The following is an 18,899-nucleotide window of genomic DNA, read 5'->3' on the forward strand; positions in this document are numbered from 1 at the left end:
AAGAGAATAAGAATTTTCCAAGCACTGACTCCATATTCTAAACTGAACTGGGTGATATAAGGGCTCAAAAGAAATATCCTAGGAATTTATAATCTACTCATAAAGACAAAAGGTACACAGCCCAGACACCAGAGTCCAATCATGTCCATATCACTCATTCACTATTTTGTTACTTAACATATATGTAATGAGTCCCTGCTACATGCAAGGACCTCTTCTGGGGACATGAATCCATGTTCTCATGGGGGTGATAGCAAGACACAGATGCATAAGTAAGAAAGCACTATTGGCTGGTAGTCATTGCTATGCAGAGAATTAAAAGAAGCCTGTGTGAAAGATAGTGTGGTGAGGGCCACTCTAGATGGTATATTTAGAGAAGATTTCTTGGAGAAAATGACATTTACTCTGAGATATGAAGGAAAGGAAGCAGTGAAACAAGTGGCAGGGAAAAGAGCATTCCTGCAGAGAAACAGCAGGTGCAAAGGCCCTAAGTTGGCAGTAGGCCAGGGGCACTATGGAGAGGAAAGGCTATCAGTGTGGAATAGAGTGGGTGAAAGGAAGAGTGGAGGTCAAAGGGCAGATCACACACAGCCATGCAAACCACATGAAGGAGTTAGGATTCTATCCTGAGTGTGATGGAAAGCCCATTAAGCAGGCCAGGACCGTGATCTGGTCCATGGTTTTTTGGTGTAACTCTGTCCACTGTGTAGAAAATGGATTTTAGGGAAGGGATCATTGTCAAAGAAAAAACCAAGCTCATCTTTGTAAAAGCAAAAAGATCAGATGAAGGCAAGTCTACTACAGTTGTCCACGGTAGACATGCTGATGGCTTAAACCTTGTGGCAGAGATGGACAGTAGTGAAGAGATTGAGAGTATGTTTTACAGGCAGGGTCACCAGAATGTGCAGGTGAGTTGGAGGTAAGAAGTGAGGAAAAGCGAGGAATCAAAGATGACACCTTGATTATAGTAACACAGGTACAATAAAATGACAAAACGTAAGTAATGAAGAGATGGAAGAAAACAGAGGGAAATGAGATTAGTCAAGCAGAATTTCCAGCTGGCATCAAATAAGTTTTGAGTTGCTGACCATCTTGATGCAGTTTTTAAAAGCTAATTCTTATACTGGATAAAGTGTTAGAAAAGAGGAGAAAAGAGGAAGGTGTTCTCTTTGTGTTATGAGAAACATAAAGGAGCCCAGGCCAAGGTGGGAAGTAGCAGGAGTTCAGTTGTCAGGGTGGGAAATGGGATCTGCTGGATACAGGGAAGGTGGTGAGACACACTGGGGAAAGACAACACACACACACACACACACACACACACACCAGTAGTTGCTTCAAAGGAAAGGATGCATGAGGTCAACTAATTTGTCAAAAGTTCTGGTAAGGGGTTGTTTGTGGTAAGTGAGCAGGAAACTAAGAGAGACAGATACAGAAGTTATGAAGAAAATTTGGCAAGAAACCATTGCCACTTGGCATATATGATCAGACCCCTTTATAAGCTATGTCCCAATGGATAGGCTAGATAAAACTTATGAACTTTCTGATGAACCCACACCTGCCAAACGTCACATAGTGGAGGCTACCAGGCACTTTTCTGGCGAGCAGCACCACCACGAGAGGAATCCCAGGACAGAGGGATAATATGAGATGGAGGCTGACTACACAGGCATGGGCAAGGGAGAGGCAGGCCGTGAGCTCACCAACAGGCAGGAAAAAGCAGCAGAGAAAGCAAAGATGTGACCTCAGCAGGGTCATTAGGACAGATGCCAAGCTCTGAAAGATAAGAGTCTAAGGGAGAAAAATTAGCTATCATTTCAGATATTTAATACACAAATTAAGTGTTCACTAAATATTGATTGACCGATGGGCCAAAATGAATAATCACTACATCTTCTGAAATGAGATCATTACTGGTTTTGTGTGTTACTGACAGCAAGGATAAAACTAAAAGACAAAAGCAAAATACTGTAGCAGGAACAAAAGTGATCAATCTCTTCACTCATCCATCAGCAACAACCTTGACTATTTATGTCCTTTCCATCTATCTCAGGGCAGACATACTACCTTCTCAAAGGAACTTCAAAATCTAAAAGGCTTTTTTAGTTCTAATCACCCTACTAACAAAATCAGGTACTTAAATTATTCAAGTTCAAAGATATTCCTGTTCTCAGGACAAACCTGGTTTTAAAACTTGCTTTGGGGGCTTCCTTGGTGGCACAGTGGTTAAAAATCCACCTGCCAATGCAGGGGACACGGGTTAGAGCCCTGGTCCGGGAAGATCCCACATGCTGCGGAGCAACTTAGCCCGTGCGCCACAACTACTGAGCCTGCACGCTAGAGCCCACGAGCCACAACTACTGAGCCCACATGCCACAGCTACTGAATCCCGCACGTCTAGAGCCTGTGCTCCGCAACAAGAGAAGCCACCGCAATGAGAAGCCCATACACCGCAACGAAGAGTAGCCCTCGCTCTCTGCAACTAGAGAAAGCCCATGCGCTGCAACAAAGACCCAACACAGCCAAAAATAAATAAAAAAAAAAAAAAAAAAAAAAAACTTGCTTTGGTAGTTCTGCCAGCTATGTCTGCTGAACACATGGGCTGCATCTTCCATAAGTTTTGATCAAAGAAATGTTTTATAACAGAGCTTCTAGTGATGTAATAAAAAGCGATACTCATCTACAAGGCAATGACAACAGAAACTTTTTTAGGACAGCAAGCATGATGGAAATGCAGATCTCATTGGCTGATTCAACAAACAGTTTTGGGCACTTACTCTGTACCGGGCACCGCTTGAGATCTAGAAATACAGTAGTGAACAAGATGTGTGCATGAGGTTCTCATGTTTGCAAAGCTTACACTTCGGCGGGTAAGAGAGAGATGATGAGTAAGTAAATAACTACACATACTGATTCCAGAGAGCAGTAGCACCATGATGAAAATGAAACTGGTGAAGAGGCTGGAGGGGAGCCACAGAGAGGGGCAAGCTGGGGGGACAGAGAGATTCTAGGCTGAGTGGTCAGGGAAGACCTCTCTGAGGAAGTGACATTTCAGCAGGGACTTGAATGGAGAAAATAAGCCATGGCGAGACACAGAATGTTGGGACTAGAAGGTACCTTTTACAGATGAGGAAACTGAGGAAGACAGAGGGGAAGGACCTATTTCATCTCCTGGGCTTCACATCCGGGAATCTGCCTCACCTGTGCATTAACTTCAACCCTCAGCAACCAAGAGGCTTTGCCTCCACACTGGCAAGCCTTGGGGACCAGAAGACAGGCACTGAGGCCCGTGACAATCACATCAGGTGGGGGACAACTGGCCAATGTTAAACCCAGGGTGTGCTAGGAAGGGTGACACCAAATATTTTTAAGGCCCCTTAGCAGATAAAAGAGGGATTAGAAGCCCTCTGGCTAGCCCAGCTAGTCTCAGTGGTTGGCATGGCATTATAGGGAAGGAGATTGGGACTCAGTAAAATAAGGATTTATCTGATAAAGCCATTAAACTGAAGGGCACAGGCACAATTTAAAAAGTAGGAGGTGTTCTGACAGAGAAAGGATGCTGCCTGACTTTCCCCAGGGAGATTCTTAATAGGATTGCAGCAGTGTGGTGTTTACTTAGATGGTTTGTTATCTGAGCTCTCTGTATACCATCAGTAAATGAACTAGTGTTTATTAAGTGCCTATTGTAAGTTCCCTGGGGACATCAGAGGCGGATAAGGCAGAATCACAGTCCTCCGGTGAAACCAGAGACTTTGATTCTTCTGTACTTTATCTCACTTGAATTATAGCTATTTTTATATTTTTTCCTGTCCCTAAAAAAAGCTCTTCACGAGGCTTACATAACATGAGTTTACTCAAGAAAGTGCCCCCGTAGACAAAGATTACTTTTTTACTCTTTATATCCCCTGCATAGACTTTTTTAGTTCTTGCACAAAATAGGCACTAAATAAATATTTGCTTAATTATACTGTTTTCAAGAAGCCTATAGGAAGAGTAAGGTAATCAGAAATGTCTCCCATCAGAAAAATCCCTAAATATTCTGAACGGTGCAAGGCAGTTGGGGGTGGTTATTGGCCAAACCCTCAAGGCTGATTGCTAGCTCCAGATCCATTTTCCTTCCTTTCCCAGGCATCTAACCCTCAGCGGTGTGGAGTGGCTCAGGGTTGGCCTCGCCAAGCCAGACTCAGGAGTCAGGCTCGAATCTGAATCTGGGTTCCTTCCTCTGTCGGAACCCCTGCGTACCATTGCCACTGTGGGCAGATGAAGTAAGTGGAACTGCTCTGAGCCTTGGTTTCCATGTTTGTTGTCTGAAATGGCACAGTAGCTCCTGGTAAGGCTGCTGAAGGGCTACCTTGAAATCAGTGCACATTAGTATTACCTCAGCAGCCCGGTCCTGCCAGCTGCTAAACTAGAACCTCAACGTTATCTGATACTTTGATCCCCATGTCCCATTACCCATCAAGTCCTGACAATCTCCCTGCTGCATCTTCTCTCAAAGTTGCTCTCTCTTCTCTATCCAAACGGCCAATGCCTCAAATTGTCCACTTACTGCATCTGCCCTGACTGTTCTCACACTCATTTCCTGCATCTTTGCTCAATCGTTCCTCACAGCACTGTACTGTCCCTTTTATAAATGGAATTTGTTTCACTCTTCTGCTTAAAAAAAAAGTCAGAGGCTTCCCATGAAGTACAGAATGAAGGTCATGCATGCGAGGTCCTTTAGGTCCCTCCTCACTCTACAAACTCACTTCCTACAACTTCCCCGCACTCTGCTCACATTCCCAGCACGCGGAGGAGCTGCCACCTCCTTTGCCAGGATACCATTGCCCCCTCTCTGGTGGCAAAATCCCACTCATTCTTCAAGACTCCAGCATCTACAGCCACAGAGAAATTTAGTTGTGCACTAGATGTTCCATGCTCATACTTCTATTGCAAACCATTTTAAATTCTTTGTACGTACTCTTGAGACTCACCCCCCCACACCGAGGGTGGCAAGGACACATGCTCTCTCTCTACAACAGTGATATGCTGATCACGGAACCCAACCCCTAGCAGATGCCCATGATGTTTCGTGAGTGTGTAACGAATAAAGGGAAATGAAAATAATAAAATTGACTGTTGTTGCTGATTTATGGAATCTGCTTCACAAGAGATAATACAAGCTAAATAGGAAATAAGTTACGGATGCTTTTGACAATTTTATGGGTGCTAAACTTATAATAGTTACTGTGTGAAACCGAAAAAGTTGGGAAGAATATCTTTAATCTTTTGAGGTGGACATCACAGACATCTGCTGGTGTGGCTGCCACAGACAGATGGTGTGTGCTAGGCAGTGCAGGGACTTCGTATAAGGATGCATTTCTTTTGTCCTTAAGAACACAAGAATGTCCTGGTAAGAATAACATAGCGCATTACTCAGGAGGGCCTCTGACTTCTGTAAACATGTAAAATATGTTTGGTTGGGATACATTCTGATCAGAGAATAGGAGTGGTACAGACTAGTGCTTCTCAAACCTTATTATGCACACAAATCACCCAGCCTCCCTGGTAAAATGTAGATTCTGATTCCAAAGGTCTGGGGTGGGCCCTGAGACTCATCCTTTTGAACAAGCTCCCTGGAGATGCAGGTGCTGATAGTTCAGGGACCGTACTTTGAGTAGCTCTGACTCTTCCAATCCTATTATCCGGTAAGAGCAGCACTATGATTTTCATCTCCAAGATTTTCATTGTTTGAACTTTCTGATTTCTAATTTTCAGTCATTACCAAAGTTTAACATTTTAAACATCTATTTAGGGAGAAGCATGGGTGAAATAGAGGTTGTCCACATCCTCTCTTCCTCTTACCTTGAGAACTATTATTATATCCACACAATTTCACAGCTTTCTCTTTTCTCTACCTCCTTTAAATTAAAAAAAAGAATGACAGGAAGGTTTATTCCCTTTGGGGAATATGTCTAGGTTTATCTTAAAGCCCAATAATGGACAAGTGGACCATTTACCATTTGGGAAATTGTGAGAAGATTCAAAGTTATTCCAAAGTTTCTAATTTGTTCATATAGTGATACATACTGGAGTTGGCAAATACAGCCCTAGTAAATAAATGCTATCAAGAAAAAATATTTATTATTACCATAGAATAATAAATACCATAGACTAGGAAGGGGCGTGGTTCCATGGACCCAATCCCATATTTTCCCAAATATCTGATGGTCCTGAAGCTTTACTCCTTCCTCTCCCCTGGCAGTTGTTTTGATATGAGAGCATTAAAGCCTGTCTGCTACCAAAGAGGATTTGAAGGGGTCTCCGGTGCCAAAGTCCAGGACAAGATCAAAACAGCGATTTAGAAATAACTGTACTCACGATAATGTAATCGAAAGAGAGATGAGTGAGATAGATATACCAGGGACCTTAAAGAGTCAAAATGGTTTAACCCTAGATTATTCTTATTTCCAGAAAAAAGGGGGGCACGCGAGTATGTTGTTCTTGTAAAAAGAAATAAGTTAAAGTTTTCAAACTGTTTGGCCTTAAAATCCAAGGCCAAAAACAAACTATAAACTTAGAGCCATGTCTTTGGACAGATGAGATAATATTCTCCAAGGACACTGGTTCCTGACAATTTAGTAATTTAGAGATTCTCTCCTGTCTTTCTCTGTCTCACCCTCCTGTCTTCTCAGTGTCTCAGGTGACTATTCCCACATCTTGGGTTCCTATCAATTCAGGATTGAATATTTTTACAAAAACTTGAACTTAATTTTTGGTTTGTTCTTTATTCTTAACCATTCTCCCCCTGTCATGTAATTTTTATGTATGTATTAATTTATTTATTCAAGTTTAGGGACAGTTAAAAGGCTGCCAAAATTTCTATTTAAAATAGAAAACAATCACTGGACTGAGAGTAAGAAGATCTGGGTTGGAGACGTTCTGACAAAACAATTATCGGCTTTTGTATTTTGAGCAAGTCTCAATCTCTTTGAGTCTCAGTTTCCTCATCTACAAAATGAAGACAATTATTCCCAGGATTGTTATAAGATTAAAAATCATAGACATGAATGCTCTTTTTAAAGTAAAGAAGGCTCTATTTATTTACAAATACTATAATCCAGCTACCCAATTAGTTGCAAAATTGTATTCAATGGCAAAAGATACAGGTTTTGACTTGCTCTTAAAACAAGATATGAGATATGAGAAGGAGTTTCAGCATCAGATTATTCTACCTTTATTTACCTAATCTATCAGGTAAAAGGTTAGGTTCCTATATAAAGAGACTGGCTAGAAACACGGAGAAAAGGCCAAGATGTTGGGTTTTAAAAAACAACCACACAGACAGTAGAAACTCTTAATATTCTTTTTGTTACCCTTGATATGCCTTATCTGAGGACATCAGTATTGTTTAATAAAAACAAAGCTGGATTAAAACCGATTCAAAGGTGAGTGTGCACCAGATTTTTAGGCACTAGATCCAGCAAAGGATTTAAGATGCATGTGCTGAGATTAGAGAATTGAGGGTTAGGCTCAGTCCCTGCGATGTTCTGCATTATTATTTCTGGATTAAGAGATGATTGAAGAACAGGACAGTCAAAAGGCAGACAATGTGGATTGATCTCACAGTCACTTTTTTTTTTTTTTTTTTTTTTTTTTTTGCGGTAGGCGGGCCTCTCACTGTTGTGGCCTCTCCCCTTGCAGAGCACAGGCTCCGGACGCACAGGCTCAGCGGCCATGGCTCACGGGCCCAGCCGCTCTGCGGCATGTGGGATCTTCCCAGACCGGGGCACGAACCCGTGTCCCCTGCATCGGCAGGCGGACTCTCAACCACTGCGCCACCAGGGAAGCCCTCACAGTCACTTTTAATAAAGAGTTTATAGCAAATTATGATGAAATAATACAAACATATAAGCCTGCAACAATTAGGGAGATGATAAACCACAAAATACTGACCCAATATGGGTATCCAGACCCACAATTATTTCATTCCTTTCCTCCCCGAAAAGTAAGATGTATAGGTAGGTGTGGTTTTTATTCTTATTAAAAACTTTTTAAGGGAAACTTTGAGGAAAGGCTGCAGCTGGTGAGTGTTGGGGGTCAACAGTGTTCAGTGCTCATTACAAGACAGAGTGTGCCAAGAGAAAAAGATGTGTCCAAACTGCCTCTTTGGGGTCGTTGCTTTGTAAGTGTGAATAAACTTTAAATGTAGAGACAGTTTTTCAATTATAGACTGAATCTGGTGGCTGAAGTGTTAATATGGGGGTGTGTATAAATACTTTCATTGTCTGAACTTACTTATTCCTCATTGTGTTTTAAAGGGCTTTAAACTTTTTGGGTATTTGGAATATCTTATCATATATGTCTATAATAGCTCTCATTATTCCATTGAAAAATAAAATTTCATCCAAGTTTTTGGGAAATCACTGTTTAAAAAAATCTTAGCACTGAACTAACTTGAAATCTTACCTCTCAAAAATGTCACATTATTAATGGAATAATAAAATAACTAGTGCTGAATTACTATTAATTACTACTAATTTTAAAAGGGATTCTGTAGCTTATTGATTTTTCAGTACTATACCTGCCATATATTCTTGGAATATGTGTCAAAATCATAGGTTATATGTCTCTAATACACTTATAACTCATTTTTTAATCCCTAATTTTCTTATTAGACTCCACTTTCTGAGAAAAATGTTTTATTGTTTCCTTTTCCAGACAACTTGTCTCTAAAGTATGTTAAAGACTTTGTCTGTTATACACACACACACATACACACAGACACTCACACACATACACATCAGATGCAACAAATAGCGTATCTTAGGGTATTTTAACACCCAGGGTTGGATGGCTGGTCAGTGAGACTATAAGAGGAGAGCTAAAGAAAGGAAAAGAGATTTGCCTTCAAGAATTGATTCCATGGCTATATGTAGATTTAATAAAGCAAAGTGATGAACTAGTTTGCCTTTTGTGATTGGGGTAGAATCTGTGCAAACAGAGGTTGGGAATGTGGGGAGGCGGGGCAGGTTTACACCAGAACTTACACATATAGTCAGAAATCGATACCCCATTTCACTTTCAAAAATTCCCCTTATTAAAAAAAAAGTCTTTAACCTTCTAGAAGGACAGGTGTGGGGCATTGTTTTTCTATTTATCCTTGCTGGACCTTTGTGTTATTTTCAAGTAGAATGTGTTTATTCTCAAAGAAAAGTTGTTTAGGCATGACCTTAAATAATGACTTAAAACTGGAAAACGTAATCATTTTCCCCTAGAAGATTCCCTAATAAGTTAACTATTATCAAAACAAACAAACAAACATGTAGCACATAAGCTGCCTACGATTAAAGTCTTGTGGCTTTAGACTAAATTAATATTTTTGAATCATTATATTTAAAAAAATTCTAAGCAAATTGTGTCCTTGCAAATTAATTTGGCAATTAATCTAAATTTAAAAATTTTAGACATTTCCATCAATTTTCCTTCTGAAATAAAAGAGTTATCACTTTAAAAGTGTGTGTTTCGATAAGTCTTTTATCCGAAACTGAGTCTCAGATTTCTCAGGAGAAAGGGGATATAATAACTTCCTCACTGAGTTCCTGTGAAGATGAAAGAAAACGATGGATGCAGAAGCACCTTGTAAACAGTCAAGGGCTATAATATTATTAGTAAATAGAATCTTTTCCATTCACTCTGTGAAATCCAAAGCACAGAAGCAACTTTAACACAGTTAATAACTAACTATACTGAAAAATAATAAAATTTCAAATAAAAATTTCAAAAGGTAACACAATATACATTTTTATGAGAGCATTAAGAAGGTTAGATAACTTTTTTAACTCTTAAAATACTGAAATTTCAGAATATAATGGAGTATAATATCTAATTATCGATAACAGAGGACTTATGAAATGTTTGTACAAATAACTAAGAATACTCTTGAAGATAATGGTGGCTAATTTAATTGAGGGCTCTTTCAGCTACCTGTCCACCTCCTTTCAAGACCTCTGGCTCTGTAATGGGTTGTCTCCAAATCTCTTAGAATTCTGATTAAAATATATAAATATATTTCATTTACATAAAATAACTTAAGGCATTCTATACTGGAATAAGTATCATAATTAATTATAGCGGATGAAATTGTATATTTTAAATTTTTTTCTAGTTAATCTGTGGCAAGGACTGACTTCCTGTAACGGCTGATTAGAATGTCATTTTTACTTTGTCTTTTTATGTCATAGAAGCTCTCACCTCTGCCATGTTGTTTTTATTGTCCAATGACCATCTGATATGCTGAGAGTGCCTTTTTCAATAGATATATTGAAAATAATATTAACAAAACACTTTCCTTCTTTATACATAAAAGTAAATATAAATAAAGCATCTGATATTTTCTCCTTTCATCATAATGAGACACCGTGTGTTCTGTAATGAGAGGAAAAGGACACTCTGTTTTAGGGAATTTTGCTCTACAAGACTGACATTATTAGAAGCTGGATAACTATTCAGTATAATTTTGGAGGCAATGGGAAACCTTTACCTCAATTGTTTAAAGAAGTATCCTGTCTCTTTCATTTTAGTTAAAGACATGTTTTTAAATCAAATATTCACTGGACCTAACCTTACAAAAATAATCTCAAATGTCCTTTCCAATCCCTTGACATTAAGATTTTGTCTTAAATTCACACCAAAGGAGAATGAAGGTGACTTACATGATTTGTGGGACACAATGCAAGATTTCTTGTTCATAAATTAAGAATTCAAGATGACAACAGCAGAGTACTCAACTGAGCACAGGGGTTCCTCCTAACTGCAGCCCATGAAGCTGGCCCTGAGTATAACTTATACTAGAGTATAAGAAACTGAGAATCGATTACCAGAGGAAGAGACCATAGTACAGGTACATACTAAGTACATACTAGGTACATACTGTCTACAGAGGGAGAGGCTAAGAGAGCCCAAGATATACATCATTCCTCTCTAAAATTCTGTCTAAAACTAGCCTCATTTCAATCTGGCTTTATCTAGCCATTAACATCTTTGGGAGATGTTGGCCAATTGCAGCTTACTCTGTTTCCCATCTTGGGGATATTTTCATATTTATAGGGGACACTGAAAAACAAGATTACTTTAAAAATGAAAAATCATCTTTTTTCAGGTGGTGTTTTAGTACCATGAGAGACCATACTGACATTTGGGGCAGGGTCCCAATACCTCTCAGGCCATCTCTCAGGAGACTCGTCTGTTGGTTCATCTACTAGTACCTAATCCTGCTACTGCAATTGTTAGAGTGTTAAATTTGTATCTCCTATTTAAGAGGCAGTTTTATTCTTCCATTAAAAAGTAATATATTTTCATAGCAATTTTTTAAAAGATATTTTTTAATTAAAAAAATTTTTAAGGGAATTCCTTTATTTTTTATTTTTTATTTATTTTTGGCTGTGTTGGGTCTTCGTTTCTGTGCAAGGGCTTTCTCTAGTTGCGGCAAGCAGGGGCCACTCCTCATCGCAGTGCGCGGGCCTCTCACTATCGCGGCCTCTCTTGTTGCGGAGCACAGGCTCCAGACGCGCAGGCTCAGCAATTGTGGCTCACGGGCCTAATTGCTCCACAGCATGTGGGATCTTCCCAGACCAAGGCTGGAACCCGTGTCCCGTGCATTGGCAGGCAGATTCTCAACCACTGCGCCACCAGGGAAGCCCTAAAGATTTTTTTTTGATGTGGAACATTTTTAAAGTCTTTATTGAATTTGTTACAATGTTGCTTCTGTTTTGTTTTGGTTTTTTGGCCGCGAGGCATGTGGGATCTTAGCTCCCTGAGTAGGGAACGAACCTGCACCCCCTCTGCATTGGAAGGCGAAGTCTTAACCACTGGACTGCCAGGGAAGTCCCTCATAGCAATTTTAGCAAATTTTGAAGGATCAGCCCTAGAACTGAGACTTGGAGAGGGCAAGAGGTAAGTGATTGCTGTCTCTTCTCAGTTTGCCAGGTGTTTTAGCCAGCACTGCTGTTTCTGATCTCTGTCACCACTGTTGGCAACAAATATCTCTTCAATTACAGGATCCAGTTACTTCTGAATCAATCTCTATTTGAAGCTTGTGATAATATCAGTGAATTTTAGTGAATGCTGTAATTTAATATGAAATTACAACATTTACTGAGTGCTATCAACATATGAACAATATTTAGATTTAAATCATGATAGATATACTAGTATTTATTATTTACCTTTAAATGTATTTTAAACAAGATAACTAAGAAGGATCAAGTACATTTATGTTCGTGTGTGTGTGTGTGTGTGTGTGTGTGTGTTTGGTATGACTGATAATTTAAGCAGAAACACATTTTATTACTGGAATAAAATGCATAATGTTACACTTGGCAAGGCCTATGGGCTTAGAGTACATATGACCTGAACAAAAGAGAGTAATCAAAGCCATCTCCTAGGTTTACATGCATTGCTAGGGTTTACTTTTCACTGTGATGTGCTATAAATTGTAACCATCCATACTCCAAGAGGCACCTATATTGGAGAAATTAATCCTAAATAAATCAAGCCCTTTTACATTAGATTTTTCCCTTTTAAACATAATATTTCCAAGTAACTACCACAATGTTTATCATTTTGTCAACTGTCTAGATATGTTATTATCTATCTTTGCATATAAACACTTGTTCATAGTTTCTATAAGTTTAAAAATAATCATGGTAATTTCAAAAAGAAGGTGTCACACCTCACAGTTCTTTCTAATTATGGGTTCAGTTTTTACTAATTATTTTAGAAAATGATAAATTTCAGTCTTATATTTTATTTAGATCTGTGTATATAAGGACTTGCCTCAGCGAACAAGATGTACTTATGATAATCTTTTGTTGTTGGTAAAACACCCATTTGAATATAGCTCATATTTTTTGGCTATGTCTTTAGATTGTGGAATATATGCTCTTTGATCACACAGCTGGAAGAAGAGGGCGTTTACCTTGATTTCATGTTAGGGAGAAGAAATACTAACAGACAAAAAACTTATGTAGTCACCATTTACTTCAGTCGGTCTCCACTACTTGTGCTATTGTGTGAAATCATTCCAACTAGAAAACAGACACAAGTGCATAACTTCATTTTTTTATTATTTGGTTATTATATATATAATCTCCACACTGCAGAGGCAGTGTGTAAGAGTTCCACTCAAATGAGCTGATTTTCAATCATGTGTAATCATGTTTTTTGTTGTGTTCCTTCCAAACTTTATATAACCCCGTTACTTCTAAAAATGTTTTTTCTTTTCTCATAACTATATAAAAGGCAGCAAATTCTTTCAAAAGAATAATTTAAAGAGATATTTGATAAGTTAACCATATGCATTCTGCCACATTTTTCTTTTTCAAAGAAAAGATTCATTTCAGAGTTTTTACAAGTGAAACTAAAAATAAATACTTCAGAGAAATATATGAAACATTAAATATATGTCATGTCCAAATTTGCTACAGGAAAAAATTAACAAATGAAAACCAAAAACTATTCACCAACTTACTAAAATAAATCAGTTTCCAAAGGATCTGAAACTTATTGAAGGAGTAATAACATGTAATTTTGGAAGTTTCTATACTTATAAACTTGAGGTCTGCAGATTTTAAAGTTAAGTTTAAATCAAATCTAGCTTGGTGAGTTCTTTAAAAAATTGACATTGTAACAGGACCCAATATCCAGCTGTTCTGTGGTCAAATCTGATTCTTCACCCCAAAGGGAAAAGTCTGCAGAAACATATTGCTAGTTTGCTTTTATTCCATACTGATCAAATGCTTCACTCTTACTTTTTAAAATGCAAAGCAAGCAATGCCTTTTTTATTTGGAGTGAATTAAAATTATATATTTCACATGTTCCAAATATTTCAAAAGACTAAAACGTGTGTATTTGTTGGTTTGCAGTTTTTGGCAAGATACCAAAATGAAGGGGAAAGGTGCAGATATAGCATCTTTGGGTTTAAGGAGTGTGTTTAGGAAATAAGCAGCCACAAAACCACCTGCTTCCTATACTGGCTTGGGCACTGGTGGGATATAGAACAGCAAATCTCAGGTGTCATCTCAGAAGTGGCAATAACATAAGTCTGTGCGCACGTCCAAACAAACACAGATTCACACTAAAAGGGTGCTGGTTTTCCCAGCAATATAACTGAATTTATGGTCAGTATACCACTGTGTGATTCAATAAAATATTAGCAATTCTGTTTTTCCATGTCATACTATACGATTCTCTCTTTTTTTTTTTCTTTAACCACAATAACAACAGCAGCATTTACTTTTCTTCCTAGGTAGAAATTAACATGTGGAAACATAACTGCGTGTATCCTAGGTGTCAATTTGCATTGTAATACAGTGGGAAAATAAAGCAGAATTTAGCCTAAATTCAGGATTTAAATTGCAAAGTATTTTTAAATGGGGGCATTAAATACTGGAGGACTTTAATTTTAAAATCAGTCTTCAAAGCACAGACTTGGTGTGACTGACTATTCAACTGAAACTTTTAAAGCTATTGCTTCTGCTAAATGATTGTGAACCAATGGGGAAGAATAAATTACATTCTTCAGAATAATAGTTCCAAAATAAATATTTAGAGGTATTCGATATCATTTCAAGGTCAAATGAATAATCTGAATGATTCCTGAAGTTATGCTTGCCTTTGACCCAGTACAGATCATAGGAAATGCCTTCTTTCTGGTGACTGGCTGATGGCAACTGACCCTGGCAAGTTTCATTCATTACAAGGCTGCTACTATGGATGCGCTGGTGCCCAAAGCAACACCTGACAAGAAGACAACGAACAACTTAAGTGTCAGAGAACCCTGCTTGGTTACTAGAATCAACCACATAATCACTGGGAAGACTAAGGAAGAGGGATTAAAATAATTTCAATCAATGCAAATTATGTGGAATCACACTACTCCCATACTATCTGTTAATTCAGGCATAACCGTTCCATTTCCAATATCTACTCATCCATCAGAGCAAAATGCAAAATAAGTTCTGTCCTAACAATGACAACAAAAACACAATCGGTTTTAAAATAAAAATTCTGACCTCTAGGTAGACTGAATAGAAAAATGAACATAGGAAGATAACAGACAGTTTACGCTTTATTTCTACCTGTCCCCCCTTTATTTCAAATAATTTGTTGGAGCTTTACAACACATTTCCCCCACTATCACACAGAGAGCCTAGTCAGTAAATCCAAGTGAGGAAACCAAAATCTGAATCACCAGGCTCATGAAGCCAACTGAAAAAGTTGCTGCATTAAGTTATCTGAAGACTGACCCACTGTGGCTACTTCGAATGTAGCATTCCCTCAGCATGCTATTATTCTTTACTCTTTAACATTCATACTTCACACGGATGTTCAATAAACCCAGGACAAATAAACTGAGGGCGGGGGCTTCCCTCATTCTTAGAAGGGTATTTTTCAATTATATACTTTGTTACATTTTAAAGAGATAAAAGCTGTATCTGCAAGTGATTAAAAGATGTTTTATATTCATGGTTTCATTTCTGCTGAAATAAATGTGTAATTTAAACCACACATAATTCATACCAATTTAGGCCCATTACAGAGTTCTAGCTTCTTTTTTTATGATAGCTACTAATTAAAACAGAGTGTTATTGTCACGCTGAGCCTGTGACTTCGACATACAGGTTAATGAATAAAACAGCCTGACATAAAAATGAAAACAATAATACAGACAAAGCTGCAAGCTGTTATGTTCCCAGTGTGTGGTAAAGATTAAGTAGATTCACTGAAGTTAAGAACTGTGCAGAGAAAAAAACTTGTAATTTCTTTTCTTTTTTTTTTTTTAAGGAATTAGTGAAGGATTTTTGAGAGAAATCTGAAATAGTATTAATTTCTCTAACTTCTGGGCCCCTCATTCCCAGCTCCCCCTCCAAGAATTTAAACTCATCAGAGTCACTTTTAAAGGATAAATGATGGGATAGTTTAATATAATCCTGAATATAGGTTTAGATTGAAAATGGGAGTTGGGACCATAATTAATTATGTTGCCAAGTTTTTTGAACTTTAAGGAGACAGACTGAGGCAAATGAGGACATTTATAAGACTGCAACCTTATAAAAGTTCATTGGTTAAAACTTTGGTAAAACGACAGTATCTTTTTGACATTGATTAATTCCATGTGCAGCATGAGTGTGAGGAATTAATACCCTTTTGGTGTTTTCACTTTCTGAAACCACTGTAATAAGAGACTGACGTAAAATTAAAACCAAATATAAACATAGTCTTCAGCCAGGGTTACGGCCTTATTATCACTCTTAATAAACGATAATGAGTAATAATAAATACTGATCGCCCTCCGTACCCTCTGCTCTGCACGCATATTTGCTCTCGCATCCATCCATCACGTCTTTCAGGATAATAACACAATTCAATCCCATCAAATCCTCAAAACCGCTCCCTCGGGAGGGATGTTTTATCTCTACTTCTGCGAGCCCAGGGAGGATTTTACTTGTTTGAAGGGGGCGGAGAATGGAGCGGGGTCCTATTTATTTCCATTGAGGACTCCCCTGGTTCTCACAGGCGCTCAGGGATCGGGTGGGAGGAAGAGAGGAGGAGGTGCGGAGATTCCCTCCTTCAGAAAAGAAAAAGGTTCAGGAAGCGAGGCAGGAGGAGGAGGGGTGCAGGGGGGAAGAGATGGTAGCGTGTTCGGAGAGATCAGCAACGAAAGGAAGATATACACATATGTATTTTGCGTGATTTAGCGGGATCGAGGGATGAGGAATAAACATTTACAACCCAACTAAGTTGCTAAAAAGAACTTTGTTAAAACCACACAAACACACCAACCCAGAAACATTTTCTCAGGTTCATTTCCCGCTCAAGGTCTTGGTGGTTTCAGGGAACTACTTTTACAGAGCAGGAGATGGACAGCGCCCCGAAGGGGACCGGGAGAGGAACCGCGACCTGACCCGAAGGACAGCTCAGCGGCAGCGCCGAGGTGCCCGCGGTGAGCTCCAGGGGCCTTGGCGACCCGCGCGGAGCGGGGGCTGGGGGCTGCGGGCAATTCTCCCGCCTCGACCTCTGGGGACAGGAGTGTGCTGCTAGGAAGGGGTACGAAGGGCGCACGAGGAAACGAAACCACACCCCAAATTCAGCAGTTTGCGAAGGGCCCCCAAGAGAACAGCTGGGACCTAGAGCCAATCGTTCGGATTCCTGAGGGTCAGAACTGCCCCGCCTGCAGTCCTGAAGGTAGCGCCAGACTCCCGCATAGACGGTGCTACGGCCGGATGCCCTGTCGCTCCAGCTGGGGCGGGAAGGAGCGTCCCCTCGGTGGCCGCTCTGCTTTCCCGGTAAAAGTAGGATCGGGTCCCAGGCCACCCCGCTGAGCTCCAGGAAGTTTCTCTAACGATGCTTGTCTACCACGCAGAGGACAAACGAGGAGCCAGATAGGTGGGGGGTCCGCCGGGCGAGGCCGGCAGAGACCCCAGCGCCCCCGAGGGCTGCGCGGCTCCGGACCGCCCGCCAGGAACCTGCGCCGCCCCGCCGGCGGGCGAGCCCCGCGCGCTGTCCTGACTTCTCGCTTTTCGCCTCACACGCAGAGGCGCCCTGCAAGACCCCACCAGCCCCGCAGGCTTTCTCCAGCGGCCGGCGGAGGGCATGAACCAGGGGAGGGAGGCAGCAGCCCTCCCGGCGGTCGGGCAAAGAAAGTGTCCAGGCCAAGTCGGGGATAAGGGCTCGGGGGCGGCTCCCCGGACTCCGCCGCCCCCTGGGCACCGGACCCCGTGCCCCCGACCTATGCACTCTCTGCGTCTCCTCCCAGCACCGCTGGGGCCGCCCAGCCACGAAGCCAGCCTGGAGAACTGAGGGAGACCTGCTCCCCGCCCCTCACGCCCTCGGCTCCTCGGGAGCCGGCGCCCTCGCCCTGCTGTGACCGAGAACCTAGCGGGGTCCCACCAAGTGAGGAGACGCGCGCCTCCACCCCCATCCCAGACGAGCCCTTGGGTGCGAACGCTTCTTGCGCCAGGTCTCGGGTGGCGGGCTAAAGGCGTCGGACGTCGGGGGTTTGCTTTTCTCTCGCAACTTACCTTAAAAAAATGTTTTCCTGGGGGGAAGAGGAAATATCCCTTCCCGAGGTGTGATGGGGCCACGTCCCCGGCTCCGGCCAAGATGCTAAGCACCAGTACTCAGGAACCAAAGGGACTTGGGGGAGGTGGGTGGAGGAAGAGGCGGATAAAGGAGAAAAATGAAATGGGCCGAAGTGTCCCAACTTTGCGGCCGGCGCTGCAAACTTCAAAGGCGGGAGAGGGCTGGCGGCGCGCGGCCGCCGAAGTTGCTGCGAAGTGGCGCGGGGAGAAGCGCGGAACTGGGGGGATCCCGGGGCAGAGCGAGGGAGCAGCGGAAGGTCCTTTTAAAAGGCAGGGAGCGTGCGGGGGCTGGGCGGCGGGAGGATGCTGCAGCTGAGAGGGGAGCCGGCGCGGGCTCCGCGGGCGGCCTCTCTGGGCACCGGCTCCAGGCTGGAGCGCCGCGCGGGGAGAGCTGGGCGCACGGGGCGGCGGCGTGTGAGCGGCTCGGTTCGCTCCGCTCTCTCGCGGCTCGGAGCTGGGAGTGTGTGATCTCTCCCGAGTGTCACTGCTGAAGCCCGGAGCCGCTCCCCCTCCCGCCCCACCGCTGCCCGCCCGCCCCCTCCCTCTGCCCGCTGCCTCCCGCTCCGTTCCTCCCTCCCTCCCGCTGCGCGCCACCGCGCGCGCGCGCGCGTACACACACACGCACACACACACCCTTCCCCCCCTCCCAAATGGACCCTCGCGGGCGGCATCGCGGGGGGCGTACTCCCCTCCTTACCTCCCAGACAGCCGCGGGGAAGCAGAGGGAGGCCCACCGAGACCCCCTCAAAGCTACGAAACCCAGAGAGACGCATAACGGG

The 18,899-nt window shown here is 41.7% G+C and overlaps 1 protein-coding gene across 1 annotated transcript in view; it reads right to left on the minus strand.

Annotated features, from left to right (window-relative positions):
* The window catches only part of NDNF (neuron derived neurotrophic factor), a 38,080-nt gene extending 19,517 nt beyond the window's left edge, over window positions 1-18,563 (minus strand). Inside the window, exon 1 of the mRNA XM_081230509.1 lies at window positions 18,061-18,563. The gene's annotated coding sequence lies outside the window, so the exon portion shown is untranslated. The remainder of the gene's footprint in view (window positions 1-18,060) is intronic.
* Between the last annotated feature and the right edge of the window lie 336 nt (window positions 18,564-18,899).

This window comes from Mesoplodon bidens (assembly GCF_964165515.1).
Source record: "Mesoplodon bidens genome assembly, chromosome: 1".
Lineage (NCBI taxonomy): Eukaryota > Metazoa > Chordata > Mammalia > Artiodactyla > Ziphiidae > Mesoplodon > Mesoplodon bidens.